Source organism: Talpa occidentalis, unplaced genomic scaffold (assembly GCF_014898055.3).
Source record: "Talpa occidentalis isolate TD23 unplaced genomic scaffold, MPIMG_talOcc4v2.1 talOcc4.5, whole genome shotgun sequence".
Lineage (NCBI taxonomy): Eukaryota > Metazoa > Chordata > Mammalia > Eulipotyphla > Talpidae > Talpa > Talpa occidentalis.
Window position 1 is genome coordinate 101,408,301 of NW_023604861.1, and position 21,876 is coordinate 101,430,176.

The 21,876-nt window shown below is 39.2% G+C and overlaps 1 long non-coding RNA gene across 1 annotated transcript; it reads left to right on the forward strand.

Annotated features, from left to right (window-relative positions):
- Positions 1 to 496: 496 nt before the first annotated feature.
- LOC129146912 (uncharacterized) lies at positions 497 to 21,527 on the forward strand. The gene is made up of 3 exons (XR_008554278.1): positions 497 to 528; positions 6,501 to 6,665; positions 19,857 to 21,527. It is a non-coding gene; the product is annotated as an uncharacterized LOC129146912 (long non-coding RNA).
- The last annotated feature ends 349 nt before the right edge of the window (positions 21,528 to 21,876 follow it).

The window sequence follows — 21,876 nt, forward strand, 5'->3', positions numbered from 1 at the left end:
ACAGAATATTATTTCCTAGATTAAAACCCCACTCGGTGTCTTCAGAGAAGAACCACTTAAATCTTGCTGATTTGGTGATATAGGGCACCACTTGGGAATATGAGATACTATTTAGTCCTCTAAGCCAGAGTTCCTAACCTTTTATGACTCAGGTTCCTTTTTATAACTATTCAAATTTCACATTGTATCCACCCCACCTGCATATCCTGAAAGGTCCCCAGGTGAAAATCACTGTATCTTATGCATATTTCCTTCATCCCCAAAACTTGCATTGAACTTGACTTTGGGAAGCTTTTACTGACTTTTTTTTTCATATTATGATACTAAACATTTCTAAAATGTTGAATATGCTTTTTGCAGTACATGTGACTCCTTGATTAGAGGTGACATTTGTGGATAAACCCACCACTTAGATGACCATTGCTCTAAGAAATAACTTCCTGAAATCAAAGTGTTTATTGTTTTTATTGTTGGTTTTGCAGACATTCAAGCCTACATCATCTTCACTTTCTGCAGAGAGAAAAGAGGGTAAGGAGACAATGGAACTAAACTGAAGATGGGGAAGTAGCCACAACATCACCATTCAGAATTTACTCAACAATTGAGTTGAGACAACATTGGGAAGATTGCTACCAAAGCATTAATATTTGGGCATATTTTCTCACCTCCCATTCTGAAATTGAAAACCAGGCAGCGGGGAAAAGTGGGGAAGGCTATAGTGGCCCACTGGCCATGAGTACCCTGTACCCATTCTATGCTATCTGATTTGCTGATGATTTTCCCACTTTGGTTCCTGGAGTATGACAGAAGAGCTAGCGCAAGACCAAGAGCAGTGGTTTCAAGCAAACTGAAACCCAGGGGAACTCTAGAGGACCATTTAAAATAGAAAAGTTACAATTTTGTTGTATCTAAGGGGCTTCCGTAGCAGAGATGCCAAGGGGGTGGGGGAAACCACAGAGAAGGTTGGGGTTTGGGTGGTATTGCCAGCAACATCTCAGGAGAGATAAGGAGAAGGGGCAAGTGAGGAGGGAGAAAAAGCAAAAAGGGAGGAGCGGAGAGGAAAGTGATGCCCCATAGAAGCAGTACATTCTCATTCTGGTGTCTAGAAAAAACAGAGAGCAAATGAGCAGGAGACATGAGTTAGAGCCCAGGATCAGCACAGTGTGAAAGTGGCAGCTGAATTGTGGCCAACACTGCAAAGGCTGAACGTCATTACCGGGATATTCCTGTGTAAATGGTGTATTTTTAGCTTTCATTATCTGAAAATCTTGCTTGAGTAGCTCTCATCGAGTAAAATTTTACTGGGAAAAAAATGTAGAGACCTACAAGGGAATTTTGGACAGCAGGGCTGGCCTGAGGTTAAGTTGGAAGTCAACAGCATTTCTCCGGAGACTTCTCTGTGTCCCCAGGCCTCTGAGTCGGAGAATCAACTTGCAGCTGACCTTCCCGCAGGGACCTGCCCTCCTCAATGAGGAACTGCCACTGGCAGGATTCACTCACCTCTTATTCCAGTGACCCCTACATCCCATGTGCTTGATCCTCTTCAAGGGCTTAATATTTGTCATCTCATTCAGCAATTAGTCTCCATTTTACAGGCATAGAGATGTGACTTGCAGGCTAGTGATTCGAATTTCCTTCTACTTCAAAGGCCCCTTGTGTTAGTTCCACTCTGCGGTTATATGCAGCCTCTTGAGTTCCTGACAAAATACTGAGCTGTTAAAGTCCATATGGCTTTTACCTTCACCTGGTCTAACCCTTCATTGTATATGAGAGGAAACTGAGGCACAGGAATTTGAACATGCGTGTTAAGATGGCACCACCATTGGTGGCAGGGTCAGGACTAGAATGCAGATGACCTGGCTCCTAGGCACAATAAGATTCCCATTTGTGGTGTTAGTGACTGATAATTGCTTAATCCTGACTTCTTCTAGTATCCAAATTTTAATAAGAAAGCACACTATCTAACACTGGCCAAGTAGGGCATTAGAAGGTGAGATAAAAGAGGCTAAAGTTAGTAGTTAAAAGAAAACTTTCTTGATTCTCCTCAGATTATACCACGTAAGCAGTCAGTTCTTCTGTGTGCTCTGTTGGCTAAAACAGCATAATAATTCACCCGCTCTACTACCTGAAGGTCTGGCTGGACTGATTGATATGCAATCAGAACCATGAAGTGGAAGGGAACTTAAAGTCCATCTTATTTTGGATTGTCTAGCATATACCCAGGGAAGACGTGCTAATCAATACCAGATCCCTGTTCCTCTTTCCTCTGCCCCCATCAAAACTGACAAGGCACTGGTTCTAAATTGTTTCCAACAAGGGGCCCTATCAGTTGATTACAGTAGGTTAAAGTACTGTTAATCAAATATGATCCATGGCCCAGCAGATGGCATCACCCTGGAGCTGGTTAGCAATGTGGAATCTCAACCTGGCACTAGATCTAGTACATCAGAATCTGCATGTTTTTACAAGCTTCAGGGTAATCCACATCCACACTGAGCTTTAGACACACTGGGGTAAGTTAAGTTTCCCTCACAGCTAAAATGCAGACTCTGCTTAGAATGGTGGCAGTGCGGGGAGGGGAAAGGTCAGGGACTGAAGCCAAAGTCTCTGAGTTAACCCACTAGTTAGCTGTGAACCTGGAGCTAGTCATATAAACTAAGCCAAGTTCCGTGTCTAATTCACCTCAAATGCCTGGTACCCAGAATATATAGGAGCTCAGTAAGTGTTACAGGAAAGAACTCCCAGTAGTTTCCTCACCTACAATTGAAGATATACTAAAGAATGATTTCCATCCACACCCCTCCCCAACACACATGCACGTGCATGCATGCGTGTGCACACTCACACACACACACACACACAGAGAGAGAGAGAGGCTCATGTCCTGATTTGACTAACATGAGACACGTGGGTTGGCAGAGTACCAGCAGAAAGTGAGAGTTTCTGCCCAAACTTCTTGCGAGGGCAGACTCTGAGCTACAAAGACATGGGTTGGGGCCAATGGCCTTTTTCTGTGCCTCAGCCCCACAACCTTGTCAGATCCAGTTCAGCTTCACTGCTCCCCCACTTGTTCCAGGACCCCATATCTTCCCTCAGTTTCTCCACCACATCCTGGCCACTCTAGCTTCTACCTTCCCATCCCCTGGCTTGGAGAAGGAATGCCAGCAGTCTCCCCAGTGCCTGTCCTCAATGCTGCCCATTTTCTCAGGCACAAGAGCACCTAAAGTGTTCTATTTCCAATTACTACAGGCAAACTGAGATGGGGATTAAGCGGCCCATGAGTCCCATTATGCTCCTGAGGGTTATAGTCTCCAGCTCCCCTGACCACTGCTCTCTCCTCCCACCCTCTACCACTAAAGAGGCTCTCCTCCCAGGACAGTTTTCCTCAGGTGACTTGCAACCCCCCCCCCCAGATCACATCCTGACCTGAAGCCTTAGTGACACTGGGTCTTTGAAAGGCTGGCTCTAAAGGGCTTAGTAGATGATTAATTTTTTTTTTTTAACAAAAAAGAAAGGCTAGAAAAAGAGACAAAGGTGCACTTAGCTATTTGGGGATCTTCATTTCTGATCCAATACCTGCATCTCCCCATACCTCCTACATCTTCAAGAACTCACCACTGGCTTCCTCTGTAGACTAACTCAGCAGCAGAATCCTCCCACCAGGATACATTCTCCCTAGTTTTGGGTAAAATAAAGCTGCTGGCTTCCTGGGATTTCCATGCAAAATAGAATTGATTTGATAAAAGGCAATTACAGAATGCTTACTATGTGCCAGATACATTTCATCCTCAACCAGACTGTAAGTTAAGTTATATTATTTTCTCCATTTTGTAAATTTAAGAAACTGAGACCTAATTACAAGTTAATTTTGTCAGGGTCAGACAACCCACTAGAGCATGAAAAATTCTTGAATTGAAATTCTCTTAGTCTCATTGTTTTTAATCAGTGAAATTGGAATAATAATCCCACCCTATCTTATCAGTAATAAAGATACTATCTATAACATCCAGGCATAGTGTAGACTTTCTATAAATGTACCTACTTTAAAGGAACATAGAGTCTTGATATGTATCAGGAAGATGATTCCTGAGGCCCTTCCTTACCATAAGAAATGGGCTTAACTATTCTGATAACCAACTATTTTTTTTTTTTTAGTTGTCTGAGTTTTATTTATTTTTAAATATTTTGTTTTATATAATTCTTACATCATTTTTCATCTTTGCACAATGTATGTATTTTCATTATGGTTATATTCCCCATACAATTGCACCCCCCCCTTATTTTAACTCTAGTCCTTCCTCTCCCCGCTCTTTCCTCCCCTCCCCACCCCAGTGTGTCTCTGGTTTATAGTTGCTTGTTGATTTTGATTTTTACTTTGTATTGATTAGTCTTTTTCCTGGCCTCTTATTTAAGTTTTCTAAATTCCTGCTATGAGTGAGACCATAACGGTATTTTTCTTTTTCTTTCTGCCTTATTTTGCTGAGCATGATCCCTTCTAGCTCCATCCATGTTTCTGCAAACTAAATGTGTTTATCTTTTTTGATTGCTGAGTAATATTCCATTGTGTATATGTACCACATCTTCTTGATCCAGTCATCTATTTTTGGGCCTTTGGGTTGTTTCCATAGCTTAGCTATTGTAAATAGTGCTGCTATAAACATAGGTGTGCAGGTGCCCTTTGGAATTAATATTTCTGTGTCATTTGATAACCAACTCTTTTAGAAGAAAAAAATAACAGATAACCAGGCTGTAAATTTATTTTTAAAAAATGTTTTACTCTTGTACATTGAAATTTAAATTGGTAAAACTACTCTGGAATAGCTTGCTTGTTCCTTCTAAAAATGAATATATACCTACCATCTAACCCAGCAAACCCATTTCTAGGTATTTACTCTGAAGAATGAAAACTTGTGTTTTCTCAAAAATCTGTACACAAATGTTTAAAACTATTCTATGTATAATTCATGATTCCAGCAACTGGAAATAATTGAAATACCCTCCAATGATGAATTAATAAAATGGTACATCCATACATTAAGAAAGAAGAAACTATTGATACACATAACAATGGGATAAATCTCAAAGGCATTATGCTGAGTGAAAGGAATCAGTCTAGAAAGATTACATACTGTATGATTCTGTGTATATGATCATCTCAAAAAGAAAAAGCACAGTGATGGGAAAAAATATAAATGTTTGTCAGGGGTTATAAGTGGGGAGCTTCTCTCTACCATGTGAGGACACCACATATGAGCCAGTGTTGACCAGGATCCAAATCAACTGGCATCTTGAACTTGGGCTTCCTAACCTTCAGAGCTGAATAGACAATGGAATTTCATTTGTACTTCTCTCTGACTGACATCAGTTGTCTCTGGGTATTACATCAGATTGGAATTTTCTCTTGAACCTGATACGCCTGTCAATGTAGTGGATAACACTGATTTTTTGAATGTTTAACCGAGTTCATATTCCTGGAATTGACCTCACTTGGTCATATGTGGCCATATTGGGAAGGCTAGCTATTCTATTCTGTTCAGGCATAAGAGAAAACCCAGGCAATGATCCACCATGTTTTTCCTCAGGTTCCAAGGCCCCTGGTCTGCTTTCTTCTCTTCACCTTTTGGAGTCTTCCTTCCTTTATTTTTTTTTTGTATACACTGTCCAAGGTTTGTAGGTATATTTAGTAGGAGGAATAGGGAAAAGTATATCTACTCTATCTTCAGGTCCCCATTCTCAGTTATTGATGCGTGGTTGGGTCTTGCTACAGTATTGTGGCCAAATCATTTTCAACAAAATAAAGATCTTACCATAAGATCACTGTTGTCCATTTGGTAAATCTAAAGCATGTTCAGTGGCCTAAGTTGCTTGGTGAATATAACTTTCAAATATGCAGAAACATTTTAAGTATTGACTTAGACCAGACTATTTCTATAACAGCAAAAGATATTTGGACATAAAATAATTTTACAAACATAATTTTACAAACAAAATATGGCAGTTGAATTCTTTTGAAGAAATGGGGGTTGGTGTAGGGAAGAGGGTGTAAGTAAGGTGAGAAAGTGAGAGATCTTGGGTGATGGAAGAGGTCTGTATTCTGATGGTGGTTGAGGTTACACAAATTCATGTGTATGTTTATACACTTAGAACTGTACATGCAAAAAAGTCAATTTTGGTGTATATTAATCTTAAAACAAAATTTTTAAAAATCACATTTTTTTGGGGGGTGTAGATTTTCTTATCAGAAAAATATATATACTCCTTATACCAGAAATAATTATAGCCACTCTTCCTTTCTTCCTTTTAATAATGGCATTCTGCTCTGAGTAGTTGGCAGGACATGTGGCTGGCCAGCTGGAGACTGGCTTCCCTGCCTCCTTTGCAGCTAGATGTAGCCATGGAATTGGGTTTTGGCTGGTGATATAAGTACTTCCTTGAGAATGAAGCTGCCTATACCTTCCCTTCTCCTAGAGGTGGTGCTGATGAGCTATTCTCAACTGCAGGAATGAGGACAACTGGAGCAGGTGCTTTAGACCAAAGGACAGCCATCTGCTGAGGAAAGCAGAAGTGCAAGCCCAGCTGGGAACCTGGGTGGACTCATGGAACACAGCCCAACTGTCTGCCCTGGACTGCAAGATGAGAGAAAAAGAAACTTTGGCCTTATGTAGGTATGTAGGCTAATGTATTTTGCAGTTCCTTTGTTAGAGCAGCTTAATCTTTATCATAATTTATACACATGTTCATTTTAGAAAAATATCAAGGGTGAAATAAAAGTCACGTAGGGCCTCACCACCCAAGAGAGACACACTTTGGTATCAAATTGGTCCTTTCAATATGCAGAGGCTAATGTTTTGTGTGGGGTTTTTTGTTGTTGTTGTTGTTGTTGTTGTTTAACTGTCAAAGAACAGAGCTTGTGTGATAAAATGGCAGTGTCTGGAAGAATTGAAATTTGGGATGTAGGGATGGGAAATTGGGATAAAATTCTCTTTCAGCCCTTGGATTTCTATAATCACCCTATCATGTCCCCAGGAAACAGCACTGTCAGGAGATAATGTCACTGGCCCACTACTATTCAATGCCAGAGTAGAGCCAGATTTGCAACCAATTCCCACTGAAGATGTGTTCTTGTGCCATCCCTAATGAAAGGAATTAGTACAAAATGATAAAGAAGAGCTTTGTCTTTGGAGTTGGAAAGTTGCATGTTCAAGTCTTACTTCTACTTCTAATTGTATTATTTTGGAAAGATATCTTAATTTCTCTCAATTTCCATTTCCTCTGCTCTTGAAGCAGAAATAAACAATAACACCTCCCTCAGGGGAGTTATTGTGAGAATTCAATGTGATGGTAGACATAAAGCTATAGCATGGCCCCCAGTATATATTACATGCTCAATAAGTAGATACTATTCAATCATTCATTTATGTACCACTTGTTAATTGTGTGCTATATGCCTTTTTAGACACTAAGGAGATTGCAGTGGGTGACACTAAAAAGATCCTTGCTCTTCTGAATTTTACCTTCCTGTGAAGCAGACAGACAATAAGCAGAATGATAATAAGAAATATGATGAAATTAAGATGGATAGAGTATCTTATTGATAGTAATATTAATAACTATGTGAGGCTCTTTAGATCCAGCTTCTCCCTCAGGGTTTCTTCAGGGTCCATGCAGAAAGCTGTGGTCAGTAAGGACATTTTTGCAGTAGAACTAATGCAAAATATAATTGTGTGGAGCATGACAGGCCCTGTTCTCGGGTTACAAGTGTTCTTGTATGCTTAGCATGGCCAGAGCTCAACTGCCCTGTGAGGACAGGGCAACATGCAGAAGTCCATGGAATGCCAACAAGATTTCATGTTTCCAAGCCCTCTCTTAGGATCACAAGTCCCCCTTAAAGACCACTAGTAAACAGAGTTATCTCTTCCTAACCGAGGGATGGCAAGCTCTTTCTATTGTTAATAAATCCATGGATCAAGCACTAAATACAAGTTCTCAACCCTGTTTTTCATCCAAATCACTGATAGATCATTAAAAAACAAGACCACCACCCCACTCCTCACATTCCTAGACAAATGTGCTTCTGTGTAAATCAAGAATGGAGAGTAAGCAGCCTTCCAAGGTGATTTAGATGTGTGCTCAATATTGGGGACCACTAGATCCAATTTTTATCCTTAAATCAAACCTCGGGTTATTTTGTCCCCAGTAAAGAATGATCCAGATGTTATGGATCAAAGGGCCAACTTCTCATTTGCCTCTCCAGAGTTTAGAGAAATGTGGCCATGATGGAGAAGGGACTAGAAACAGTCCCACGGGAGATGCAGGCAACTTCCCAGTGTGGCAGTCACTGGTCATGCCCTTTCTCTCCTTCATGGCCTCTCCGATTTCCAACCAGCCTACAGACTCCCTTTGGAGAAAGCAGACGATGAGAGACTCTGCTTTTCTTGAAATCTGGCCCCTTTCAGTAGTGCCAGGGTTTTACAGTTTATAAAGTACCAGTGCATATATTATGTCATTCAATATTCCTAGCACCCTAAGAGACAGATATTATATAACTATTTTACAAAGGGAGGAACCGAAAATTTATAATATTAATTGATTTGCAAAGCCTTCAGACTCTAGCTGGTCAGGAGCACTGGTCTTCTTCCTCCAAAATGGTTTCAATTTCTACCTTACCTGACAGATTCTTTAGGCAGTGGACCTGTGACCATTTCATTCCCATGTCATAGTTCTTAGTTTAATCTCCCAAGTACTTTATCATCAAAATTGTTTTTTCTATCTATGCTGTTCATTGTGTTAAAATGGTTCATTCATGAGAGTACCTGTTTTAATGAATTGACGAGATACTGTCCATATGGTGCCTACTTGAAAATGTTACACACACACATACACAGATTCATTTCATCTTATGGAAAAGATTGACTACAAAGTAAGACATACTCTTCTAGCTTTAGTTCTAAGTTCTAAATTTAGAGAGCCAACAGGGACATAAGCCAGGCTAAGTTGGCCTTTTCTGGTTTGTTTGCTGTGAACACAGGAGGTTTAGGGTCACCAGAATTTGGGTATGATTGTATCTTTAACAATGCATTTCATGAAGTCACACCTTTCCCTACATAAGTTCCTGTGTGAGAATTCATCTTAGTACAGGTGCCGAAAGATCCAATCAAGATAGCACAGGTACATTTTCTGGAAAGTCATCTGCCCTATCACTTTCATATTTTCTTGCAAGAAAGTTATAAATGATTAATCAAAGGTACAGAGTCATGTGGAAGAGACAGCCAAATGATTTGCCTCATTCTCAGGATAAATTTTTCAAGACCAATCACTTTAAAGTGCATTGATACATATGATCAGAACTCAAATCATTAAGCAATTGTTAATTTTGTTCATTCAAATCCCAATTCCAGCACAATAAGTTTGGCAAGGAACATTTCCTATTCTCCTCTCATGTGGCTCAGATTTCCTCATCATTCACAGCAGTCAAGTTAAGCAGCTCTGTTGCATAGAGGGAACTGATGGGCTGCCAACTGAGGCATTGTGTAGACCTGGAGATATTTCCAATTAGTTGAGAGTAGAGGCTGCCTCCAAGAGAGATGGGAAGATGAATACTCCCTTTGCACTATGAAAGGGAAGAGAATTTAACCCACTGAGGAGTTTTCACAGTTGAGAAACAGCTATATTCCTATGCAGTTTCTCACAAGGGATCATGCAGCGGTCCACATATAAGTATTGCCTTCTCCATGGGCTGAGCTAAAGCTAAATATGATGAGATGACACTGGATCTCTGCAGTTACCAGGTGACCCCACCTGCGCTTTGTTGCTTCCTAGCTCTGTACCTTTGCACATTCTCTTCCTAGCCTCAAATGGGAATAGAAGCAGGTTAAACCCTGAAGAAAGTATATATGAATCTGAAAATGAAGACATAGCAAAGTATCCAAAATGTAGAAGAGAAAGGGAAAAAACTTTTTAAAACTGAACAAAATATCAGGGACTTAAGAGATCAGAGTTTAACATACATGCAGTTGGAATCCCAAAAAAAAAGGTGGGGTACAGGGGAGGAAGAAGTGGGAGAAAAAAGTAAAGAAATAATTTTTCCAAAATTTATAAAACTATAAACCCAGAGATCTATGAAGATTAGTAAATCTAGGAAGATTAGTAAATCCCAAGGAGAGTGAAAACTACACCAAATCACATTATAATCAAATTCCTGAACCTCAGTCACAAAGAGATTGTGTTATAAGCAGTCAGGCAAAAAGACATTTGAAATACAAAGAAACAAAAATAAGAATGTCTGTAGATTTCTAATAAGAAATTATAAAAATCAGAAAGGAATGCAACAAAGTACTTCACATAGTAAAACCAAAAAAGTCACTCTAGAATGATATAACCAACAAAGATAATTCTTCATCAGCAGACTACTTCCATGGGAAGTGGCAAATACAAATCACCTTCAAGGTGAAGCCACTTTGTGTAGCCACTTGAAGCTACACAAAGAAATGAGAACCAAGAGACTATTTAAATATATGGATGAATACATTTTCTTTTTTCTTAGTAAAAAAAAAAATCTTAAGCGATAAGTGATTGTTCAAAGCAAAAATAGTACAATGTATTGTGGGACTTATAAGTAGAAGTAAAAGCCATAGCAATAGAACAAAAGATGGAAGAGAAGTTGAAGTATATTTGTAAGATTTTTATATTTGAGAAAATAAGACATCATTTAAAGGTAAACAACAACAATTAAGGATAAATATAATATCAAGCACTTGATAAATTGATATTATATTGATAATATCAATTGATAATATCAAGCAGAACAAAAAGAAATAGATATAGCTAATAAGGTAGTAGTGGAGGTTAAAAAAAAAGGATAATAAAATACATTTGATACAAAATAAAGCTGGAAGGAAAAGAGGAAAAAAGAAGAAGAGATGGAAAATATAAAAAATGGAAATTTAAACATAATCATATTAATAATTATATTTCATAAATGAACTTAGGTATAGATCTAAACTTGTGCTGTCTAATACACTAGCCACATGGGGCTATTTAAAGTAGTTAATTAAAAAAAAAAACAATTTAGTTCATTGTTCACACTAGAACTATTTCAAGCGCTCAATATCTTGCTAGCATATTGGATAGATCATTTATAACATCATCACAGAAAGGCTTATTGGAAAAGGCTCCCTTGAAAATAAAAGATGATGAAATTGAATTTTAAAAGCAAGAACTATCTTGCAAGAGAAACTACACACACACACACACACACACTCATGGAGAGATCAAAAAGTTAAAATTCATGAAGATTAATATCATACCAAGTACCTTCTCTAATAACAATGGATTCAAGCTAGAAATCAACTACAAAAAAGAAAGAGCAGAGTGAACCTCTAATATATGGAAATTGAACAACACACCTCTGAACAATTGGACAAATGATGAAACAAAAGCAGAAATTTGAAAGAATGACCTCTTGACCTTCGTGACAACATGGATGGAACTAGAAAGGATAATACTAAGCACACCAAGTGAGAAGGAGAAAGGCACATAGCAGACGGTTGCACTTGTATGTGGAATATAGGGAAACAACAAAGGGCCAGTTCAAACCAAACCAGTAATAAACTCTTAACATCTAAGTGCCAAACTTCAGCAACCAGAAGAGGAGTTTGACAGTGTGGAAGACAGGGGACTTAGTGGAACATGGTGAAGGATAAGTGGTGGGCATGTTGTGAAAATATACTTTTTTTTTAGATTTATTTTATTTTTATGCATACAAAAGCTGGAGTACAGGCCAGAGTTGTGGGGGTGTGAGAGGATTCACCAGAGACAGAGTGGGGAACAGAACAGGCAGATAGACTGAAATACACTGCTGAGGGGAGCAGCGGGTGAGTCAGGAGAGATCTGCTGTGCCATGTGGATTGTTCCCTGGCTGGGGATCGAACTTGTGATTATAGTGGCTGCGGTTAGAACTCGTGATTATAGTGGCTGCGGTTAGCTTCATAGGCTGTGTCTTAACCCCCTGCGCTACCAGGGAAGCCCGAAAATATACTTTTGTAGAGATTTAAACCTATAACCCCAAAAATATAATGATGTAACTCAACCTTATGTCAATAAACATAATTTGAAAAAATTAAAATGTATAATTTTTTTTAAAAAATGCTAAGAGGATCATTTAATTAACAATCTAATAATATTAAAGATGTTTATACCCAATGTCAGAAATTTGAAGCCTGTGAAACACTGCACTGGACATGCCCTCATACTGAAACAACATAAAAACTTGATGAAAGATATGAAACAATGTTATACAAGGTATTGGATATCAGACAACAAAGAACAGTGATCCCTGAGAGATGGGATACAAATGAGGTATGTCCTCTTATTGCTTCATCTTATGGGCCCTGGCACAGGATGGGGAACACAGATGGAGTCTAGTGACTCCCTGGGTGCAGGATGATCCAGAGACATGAAAACAGTTACTGGTTACAGGACAGAATCCAAAGAGAGTTACATAAAAAGAAAACCCCCACAATCATTGGCCTATGACATGTTGAAACTTATCAAATTGTATACATTTAAATAGGTGCAATTACTTCATGTTAATTATAACTCAATAAAGCTGGGTTTGTTTTTTTTTTTTAAGATAAGGACATATGTGCCAATAAATTCAACAATATTGATACAATGGGCAAGTTCCTTAAAAAAACAAAGACCGGACCTCCCTGATGGTGCAGGGGTTAAAGTCAACACTATCAAGCTATTGTTAGCCACTGTGGCATGAGTTCAATCCCTGGTCAGGGAGCAACCTACATGGCACAGCAGACCTCTTCTGGCTCGCCCGCTGCTCCCCTCAGCAGTGTATTTCAGTCAATCTGCCTGTTCTGTTCCCCACTCTGTCTCCAGTGAATCCTCTCACCCTCCACACCCCCCACCCCCGCACCTCTGGCCTACACCCCAGTTCTTATATGCATAAATAAATAAAAAAATCTTTTTTTAAAAAAAAGCAAAGACCAAAATTGTCTCAAGAAGAAGTAGACAACTGAAGTAGTTATTTAAGAAACTGAAATCATAATTATAACATTTTCACAAAGAAAATTACAGGCACAGATGACTTTGCTGGCAAATTTCTGAAACATTTAAGGAAGAAATATACACCAATCCTACTCAAATTCTTTCCAAAATTAGAAGCGGGAACACTTCCTAACTTATTTCATAGGGCCTACAAACCCTAAACCAAAACCTGATACAGGCTTTGCCAGAAAAGAAAATTACAGCCCAATATCACACATGAACATGGATTCAGAAGTCCTTAATGAATTTTAGAAAATCAAATTTCCAATTTCCAACAATATATAATAATAATAATACATCATGACCAATTATGTCTTATCCAATGAGTGCAAGTTTCATTTAACATTGGAAAATCCACTAATCTAGCTCACAGTATTAATAAACTAAAAACTAATAAAAAATCAATATATTCAATTGATATGTCAATTGAAATTGACAATATTTAAAACCCACTTGTGAAAAAGCTCTCAGGAATAGAAGAGAATTTCCTACTCTTGACAAGAGACATTTCTAAAAAACTTAGAACTGACATCATCGTGAAAATATGATGAACAGAAAGTACACATCCTTCCTAAATTCAGAAAAAAAGGGGTGTCCACATTCACTGCTTGCATTCCACATCATACTGGAGGTCATAGTTGGTGAAATAATGCAAAGAAAAAGAAGATATAAAAGGTAGACATCTTCTCCAAAGATTTCATGGCACCTGGTTAGAGTAATTTGAATTCCGTGAATCACCACCTCCAGTTCCTGAGAAGACTGAATCACTCTGCCACAGGCTGTCAGCTTCTTTGCCTTCTACCTCAGAGGACATTCATGTCTTTAAAAAATAATATTCGTATCTTCTCATTTCTCATCTCTTGTTTTCTTTTCTTATTTCAGAAGAAGAATGTAGACTTTGAAACCATATAGACCTGGAATCAAGCCCAGCTCTATTTATAAATATCATCCAGGCCAATACTTCTCAAACTTCATTGCCTACATGAACTGGGTTGGGAGGGAGGGTGGGATCATAAAAACAGATTCTGATTCAGTAGTTCTCAGGCAGGAACTGGACTTCACTTTGTTGACACAAACTCCAGGTGATGCTGATGCTGCTAGACCATGAGCTGCACTCTGAGTAGCAGGTCTCAAAGGGTGTAAGTGAGCTTGCTTGACTGACTTAAACAGTCCGAGGCCATTCCCTCCACTGGGGAATTGATACTTGTTGATCAGGTTTGTGTGGCTTCATGTCATGGAACCAAATGGAAGAAACAATGCATTTACTCCTCTCACTTAAGGAGAAGTCCAGGTGTCACAGTTCGGGAAACCAGGCTCCTTCCACCATTCGTGGCACATGAGTTTATTCTGAGGTCATGAAATGTCTGCTGTCTCTGGAAATCAGTTCTAGGTAGAAAGGAAGAGGGGAAGGCAAAAGGCAAAGACCGGTTGACCCTATTTTTTTAGAAAAAATCAAAATAATAACTTACCCAGTGTCCCACCCTATAGATGTCTGTGTACAACCCAGTGGTTAGATCTGGGTCAAGGAAAACTCCTGGCAGCTTTGGAGTGTGATAAGGTGAATATTCTAGCTGGGCATGTTGCTGCCCTGAGCAAAATTGGGGGGTTATTAGTAAGGAAGAAAGTAAGAATGGATATTGGTTCACCTCTAATAGTGTCTCATGCGAGTATCCATCTTGTGCTGTTGTTACGGGGTTTAACAAGGCTTAATGAACCACTGCCCCCAGCACAGTGCCTGCCTCAGAGTAAATCCCAACAGTCGTGGGCTTCTTTCTCTCCTATGACCCTCACTGCATCCCATCTAGGGGTTGCTACATTTAGGACTTCTTTCCTGGTGTCTTGAAAATCTCCTAATGCCTTGATCTTTTTCTCTTCATTCTCCCCATTTTACCCATCTCTCTTAATATGAAAAACACTCTCTTCCTGGCTTTCCCCTCAAGCACCATGCCATCTTGCATACATCCACATCTGTCACCTTGACAACCACCTGCGTTTAATGGGCTTAAGTGCTCATTCTGCCTGAAAACTGCATTCTCACAAATTAGAAATATCGTCTGTCCAACTAAATCCAACAGTCTCCAATGGTCTGTTCAACATTCATCCCATGGAATCTCCAAAAGCTATTTTAGCATTATTACATACTTTTCCTCCTCAAAACACCAACCAACCTCTTGTCTCTGAGGCACTCGGCTCTTCAGGCTCCCCTCTTTCCACTAGAAATGCTTGTTTTTTCTTCCATGGCTCCTCTCTACCTTCTCCTTGGAAGTAGGCATTTTCCAGTTTCTCTTCTAGTTACTGTTTACCATACATACTCATTTTGTAATTTCATTCATTTCTATATTCCAGAGCAGAGGTCAGCAAACTTTGGCCATTTGGCCAAATTCCACCCTCCCTCCTCTTCCCCAGTTCCATTGGAATGTGGCACACCCAACTCATTTATATTTTATATGTGGCTGATTTTGCTCTAAGTGGCAGAGCTGCTACTGTGGCCCTATGATCTACAAGTCAAAAATATTTACTGTATTTTCCTTACATAAAACACTTGGCCATCCTATGTTCCAAATCTACTGTGCTGCTATTCATTACTCATGTAATTTAGACCCATGTATTGATTGTGTCCTACATGATTCCACAGATCTCCCCTACTATCTCTAATCCAGGTCCTAATCTATCTTCCTCTCCAAAGTTGTTTCTGCCTTATTTGCTCGTTTTCAGCCAGTGTTTCCATACATGACCTACCTGTGGTGAAACTGAATCTTTGCAGCCAATTTATGTCATGAGGGTCATGGGATTGCAAAAGATCCTCAAGTTAAAAATTTCAATAGTATTGATCATGGAAATTAAACTAGTTTTGCTTTTAAAAATCAGTATGACATTAACAAAACAAAAAAAAAAAGGCATTTATATTCAGCTCCCTTTCCTTTAAAATCTAGCTCTAAATTGTAGTTCTGGCATACTCATTTTAACAAGGTGCCCTATCTCTGTGACATTAGAGGAGGTGAAATCATGTAAACATGACGCTCAGTTCTCAGCATTGACCTAAAGAACAACCAATCATTCCATCAACATTTAAATGCTAGCTCCCTAACATAAAATTATTTGAGTAACTGCGAGACTTAATTATACGTTATTGAAGTGAATATAAGGACCAACATGTAAACAATATCACAGTCAAGTTTTGTATTATTCACTTTTTCTGGTTTCCTGAAAAATGGACTACTCAGATTATTGGGACAGAATACAAATTATTTGATCTATTAAACTCTGCAAAGGCATTGAGTGAACATATTAAGATCTCCTTGGTAATACTGCAAGTCCTCTCTAAAAGTTCTTGGAACTTTGTCCATATATATGCTACAGTCCTGTTTTTCTGGGAAACCCAGACTAATACAAATCATAAAGAGTATAGACCAATTGAATCACATATCTGGACCCTAGAATTTAGGGGTTAAGCCAAATTCCTCACTTGATTGCATGTCTTTTTTTTTAAAGATTTATTTTTATTTATGCGTACAAGAACTGGGGTGTAGGCCAGAGTTGTGGGTGTGTGTGTGAGAGGATTCACCAGAGACAGAGCGAGGAACAGGAACAAGGGGGTCTACTGAAATACACTGCTGAGGGGAGCCATGTGGGTAGCTCCCTGGCCGGGGATCAAACTCGTGCTGTAGATGCTGCTGATAGCTTAATAGCATTAAGACTTTAACCCCTGCGCCACCAGGGAGGCCCAATTGGTTACATTTCTTATTCCAACCTAATCAATTCAAGTTGATGAAAAGTTCATTATTTAAAAAAAAAAAAAACAGAATATGCAAAAGAAACTTTCATAAGACCAACTTGAATCATTACACGTGCAATTACTACTTGGTATAATGTTGCCAGAAAGTGAAATTGAAAATATCGATGGAGTCACTGAGAGTTATCATAAAACTTTATGACACGAGTATCTTTTACATGTGCTTTTTATTCCTTTTATTTTTAACAGTTCCCACTATTGTACCCAAACTTATCATTTTTTAAAATTAAACTATAATATTCAGAAAAGCCAACAGACAACTACTGTTAACAGGTTTAGCACCAAGCACTCAAAATTCAAGCAGAAAAAAAGGAAGTTGAGGGAGGGACAGGGTTAAAAAGTGGGAAGAAAGAACACAAGGGAACATGGGGATGGTTCACAGATGATATGGTGGTGGGAGAACTATGGGGACTACAACCATGTAAGAAAAAAAATTAATTAATTATAAACATATAAATAAATTGTAAACCCCCCCCCCAAAAAAAAGGAAGTTGAAAGCGTATTGATGATTTAGCTAATGCCAAAGCGTAGCAAAAATCATTTATGGTCTTTTACCCAAATGTTAAATTATTATCTTTGACTTTAATATATTATGTTTGCTTCAAATGTTAAATTTCAAGTTTTTTATGTCCCCAAAAATATTTCATGGAAGTAATGCTGGGTGGTATTTAGAGAAAGATGTGTACCTGGTTATTGCACCTGGGCTATTACCGGTTGTACAGGGACTACAATAACACTTCCCTTTTACCTGGCCCTCGCCGGGCCTCTGCAGAGTGTTTGGATGCCTCCCATCCCTTTTTCCTCACATCCAGTCCAGCCTGCACCCTGTCCTCTTCCTCCAGCAGGTTCCACACACCTTGTCATCCCCAGGCCTCAGCCACCCATGCCACCCCAGGCTCCAGGCAGTGACCCCAGCAAGGGCCTTCCTCTGTGGAGTCAGAGAGGCCATTTCTTGTTGCTTCCTTGACCTAGAACACTAAGCTTGCTCTCCACGCTGGAGTGCCAAGGGTCAGCCCTGCTCTGGTGTGAATACACCATTCACTGCATAGTACACACATCATTTTTAGGGCACTTACCTTTCAGACTTGGAGAGTAATGATTCATGAATGTTCCCTCTTCTACTGGATGACCTACCCACAGAAGACAAGACCGTGCTTCCAAAATCACCCTTTGCTCAATGCCTGCCTCAGAGAGAGGATGACTGAATGAGTTGAACACCGCGGACAAGGACATCCTAGTTAAAGAAAGCAAGGACGATGGAAAGGAAGGAATGTCTTGAATATTATGCAAGAAGAGGACTACTCTTCTACATCTGCACCAAGGCAGGGGCAAAAAGTTGTTGAGACAGGGCCACCATTGGTTCCTTCAGTGATCATTCATCGTTACCTCACAGTGCAGTGTTGGGTGCTGTGTCTCGCTGCTTCTGCGTTAGAAACATCCTCATGACCTACTCCCTGTGGACTCAAACCATAGACCTTCGGGGAGGCCTCTTTGCTGTCCCAGCCATGCTGAAAAACACCCTCATTCTGATGCATGAATTATCAAAAGCCTTTGTAAAGTACATATTGATAGCAATTCATCGTTGAATTGATCCTGGGGGTGGAAAGCAAATCAACACTTTTCAGGTTTGTGTTTCTTTAGCTTTTCCTTAATCACTAGCTACCCTGTCCTCCAAAAGGCTGAATGCCCCAGAGTTTCACTTGAATTGTTTTTCACAAGTGACAAACTGTAAATGTTTTTCTATTTAAAGAAATGAAAGATAGTTGTAAATTCTTGAAAAACATTCCATAGACAATGGAAAAGTCAGTTTGTTCAAACAATTTGACTTGTTCTTTCATCTATCAAATTCCTGGGCATCTGCTAGGCATTTGTCAGATACAGAGGGCTCCATGAGCCCAGCTCACTTTGCAAAATCAAATCCATAAGGACACAGAGCAAGTGATTAATAATATATATGGGATGAATGAATATAGGAATGACATTTCCTGGATACAATTTTCCATCAACTATAGAAGGAAGAAGGTGACCAGTTAAGAGCCAATTTTATCACATGTGCTGTTTTTTTCTCCATCTAGAGAATAGGCAGGACAAGGTTTGAGTCTTTTGAGAGAAAGATGACAATTCAAGAAATGGGTTTTAATAATCAGATTTCTGCACAGAGGGACTACATCCCTTTTGTTATATGAAAGCTGCAGTCTTTAGTTCTGATGGGCTCTTATTTAGATTTGAATGATTATTTGTAATTTCGAGGCACATTGAAAGTTGTGATTTTTATTCCATTCAACAGAGCTGTGGGTTATATACTTTTATGCCCATTTTGTAGCTAAATAACTGAGCATCAGATAGTTTAAACTGATTGCCCACTATTTAGTAAGCAATGGGTCAGGCACTAAAACCTAAACCCTCTGCCTCTGTGTCTGTAAAGCTTGTCACCTGAATCCTCCAGGGAACCCAGAACTTTTGAGTGGGTAGGAAGCCACTACCTTCCTCTCAGGCCCAGGTTGCTTGCCATATTGCTAGAGTTCCTGCTTTCTTTCTTACTTTCAAAGTTTTAAAGAAATACATAAAAGGTAAACAAAGTGAGAACTTGTGATCCCATAGCAAATCCTTTCTGCATTGCTAGTCGGTGAATGCTAGAAGCTAGAGGAGAATTAAAATAATACAGCACTTGCAGCCAAAGTTCCAATGCTGGATCCCTCTAGGGTAGAGCATTTCAGAAGGAGCTGCCGTTTTGGCCCCAGCACTTGTTGGCAGGAGGGCAATGGGTAGGGGGCCTTTCAGTTCATTTTTCAGGGCACAGACTGTGGGGAGAATTTAAGCAACTCTCTTCAGCCTTGACTCTTTCCTAGAACAATTCAGGCAACTCCACTTGCCCACAGGCAGGCAGAAGGCCAACTGCACATCTACCTTCCTGTTCTCTCTCCCCTTTGGCAATCCATTAGTTGGCTTTTCACCTTACCCAATTTAATATGCTATCTATTCTCTATCTGATTTTCATGCACAGAATAATCAAAGGACCCTCTACTACAAAGCTTAGTGAGGACCCTGAAGCTCTACCCACCCAACTCCAGCCATAACTACCAAAACTAGAGGTGCCAGACACAGATGCCCAGCCAGCCTTCTTGATAACATTGACTGACCTCACACATAAACTGGGAAACTCTCCTGGAAATAGAAAGCAACTTCATCAAAGATAAACAAGGAACTTTGTCTACCACTTGCTGCCTCCACCGGAAGAGAAAGAGTGAACCATGATGAACGTCTCCCGTGGGCAGCCTCTTGGCTAGCTCTGTGATGGGTCCCTTGGATTTTCCATGCATACAAATAAGAAGCATGTTCAATGAACTGGTCACTTAAATAGGCTGTTCCTGGAAATTGGAGTTCCAATTTAAAATATTGACAAAGCCATCTTCGGGAATGTTCTCTTGTATTTATCTCTTTTAATTCACTTTAATTAATTAATCTGCAATTGTCTTTGCATCTGTGTGATGGGGAGAGTTTCTAAGAATTTAATTTCTTCTAAGACCATGAGCTTGCTTGCTTATTTGATCTTCCAAATGCAGCAAGGGAGTATTTTCGCTAGGTTTTCCCAAGATTTATTACAGGGGCTACTAATTTATTCCCTGTTAAATTGGGCATCTCTAACTAGAGAAAGTTGTTAGAAAATGAATGGAAGAGAGAAATGTGATCATACTCTGAATAGTGTTCACTTGAATGGCTTGAAACTTTTAAGAAAGTCCTCCAGAATCTTAGAAATAGCAAATAAACAGTGGAGATGGAGCATGAGATGATACTATCAGCACTGGAGTGTCTTCAGGGACACTCAGTCAGCGAGCTTATTCCTCATTACTACAACCCACCAGGCAGACAGTCATGTGACTAATTCCCGTGTATGGAAAAAAAGGAAGAAAAGGTAAGGTCTTTGTTGCATTAATGCCATGCCACACTGGTTTCAGAAAAGGAGAAAATCTTTTATTCTGAGTCCTCCATAGTGGAAAGTAGTTAAGTACAACAGCTTGGAAACCAGACTGCCAGGGTTCAAATCTCAGCTCCACCATTTATTGTATGAGCTTGGGCAAATTCTTTACCTCTTTGTATTTCAGTTTTCTCCTTGGAAAGATGAGAATAATACCAGTGTCCTTCTTGTGAGGGTTTCTTGAGTTAATATCTGTGAAGCTGATAGAACGGTGTCAATAAACCATGTGTGTGTTTACTAATATTTTATGGTTGCAGTATCAGGAACAAGGATTGTTAAGGGGGGCACTCTTTAATGAACACCTTTAATGCGCACATCAGAGAAAGGTAACTTTTAAAAATGCAAACTGGACACTACTACAGTCGAACTTGCTGTGTTTTTCTTTTTTAAGTATTTAGAAACAATTTAATTTTTAAAATAGACTAGTCACTGTGTATCAATTTACTGTGTAAATTCCCTTTACCAAAGGTATGAAGAATCATCCCAAGGTTCAAATCATCCAGGTTTGAATAAAGAAATGTTTTAGGTTCCTACTTTACTTGCTTTACCAAGGAAGGGTTTTGAAGCAGGAAAAGAAGGAAATTACCATTGCACCTGGAATCTTTTTTAAAAGACACGTTTTGTTGCTTTTGTTTAGAAAATGTGGGAAATGCATAAAAGTACATCATAGAAAAGAAGAAAAGATGAACTGTAATACCAGCTTTCAAACAATTACCATGAATGTGATGTTTCCTTTCCATCTTTTTTCCAAACATAGAATTTATACCTTTCATTTTTCAACACAAATTAAACATACGATTTGTCATTTTCCTTTTTTGCCTTCAACCTCACCGCACGAGTAATTTTCTCTGCTTCAGATACTCAAGGTCAGTGACGAGGGTTCTATTCTTGCACCAAGACCTCATCTTTCCATTAGAGATGAACAAGCAGTCCCACTCCTTGCTCCAGATGTGTGGAGAAAAGCCTGCGGACTCAGGGATCATGAAACTAGGTTAGTAAAATGCTATCTTTAGAGTTCCCAGCACTATACTATCATTAATTAGCATCT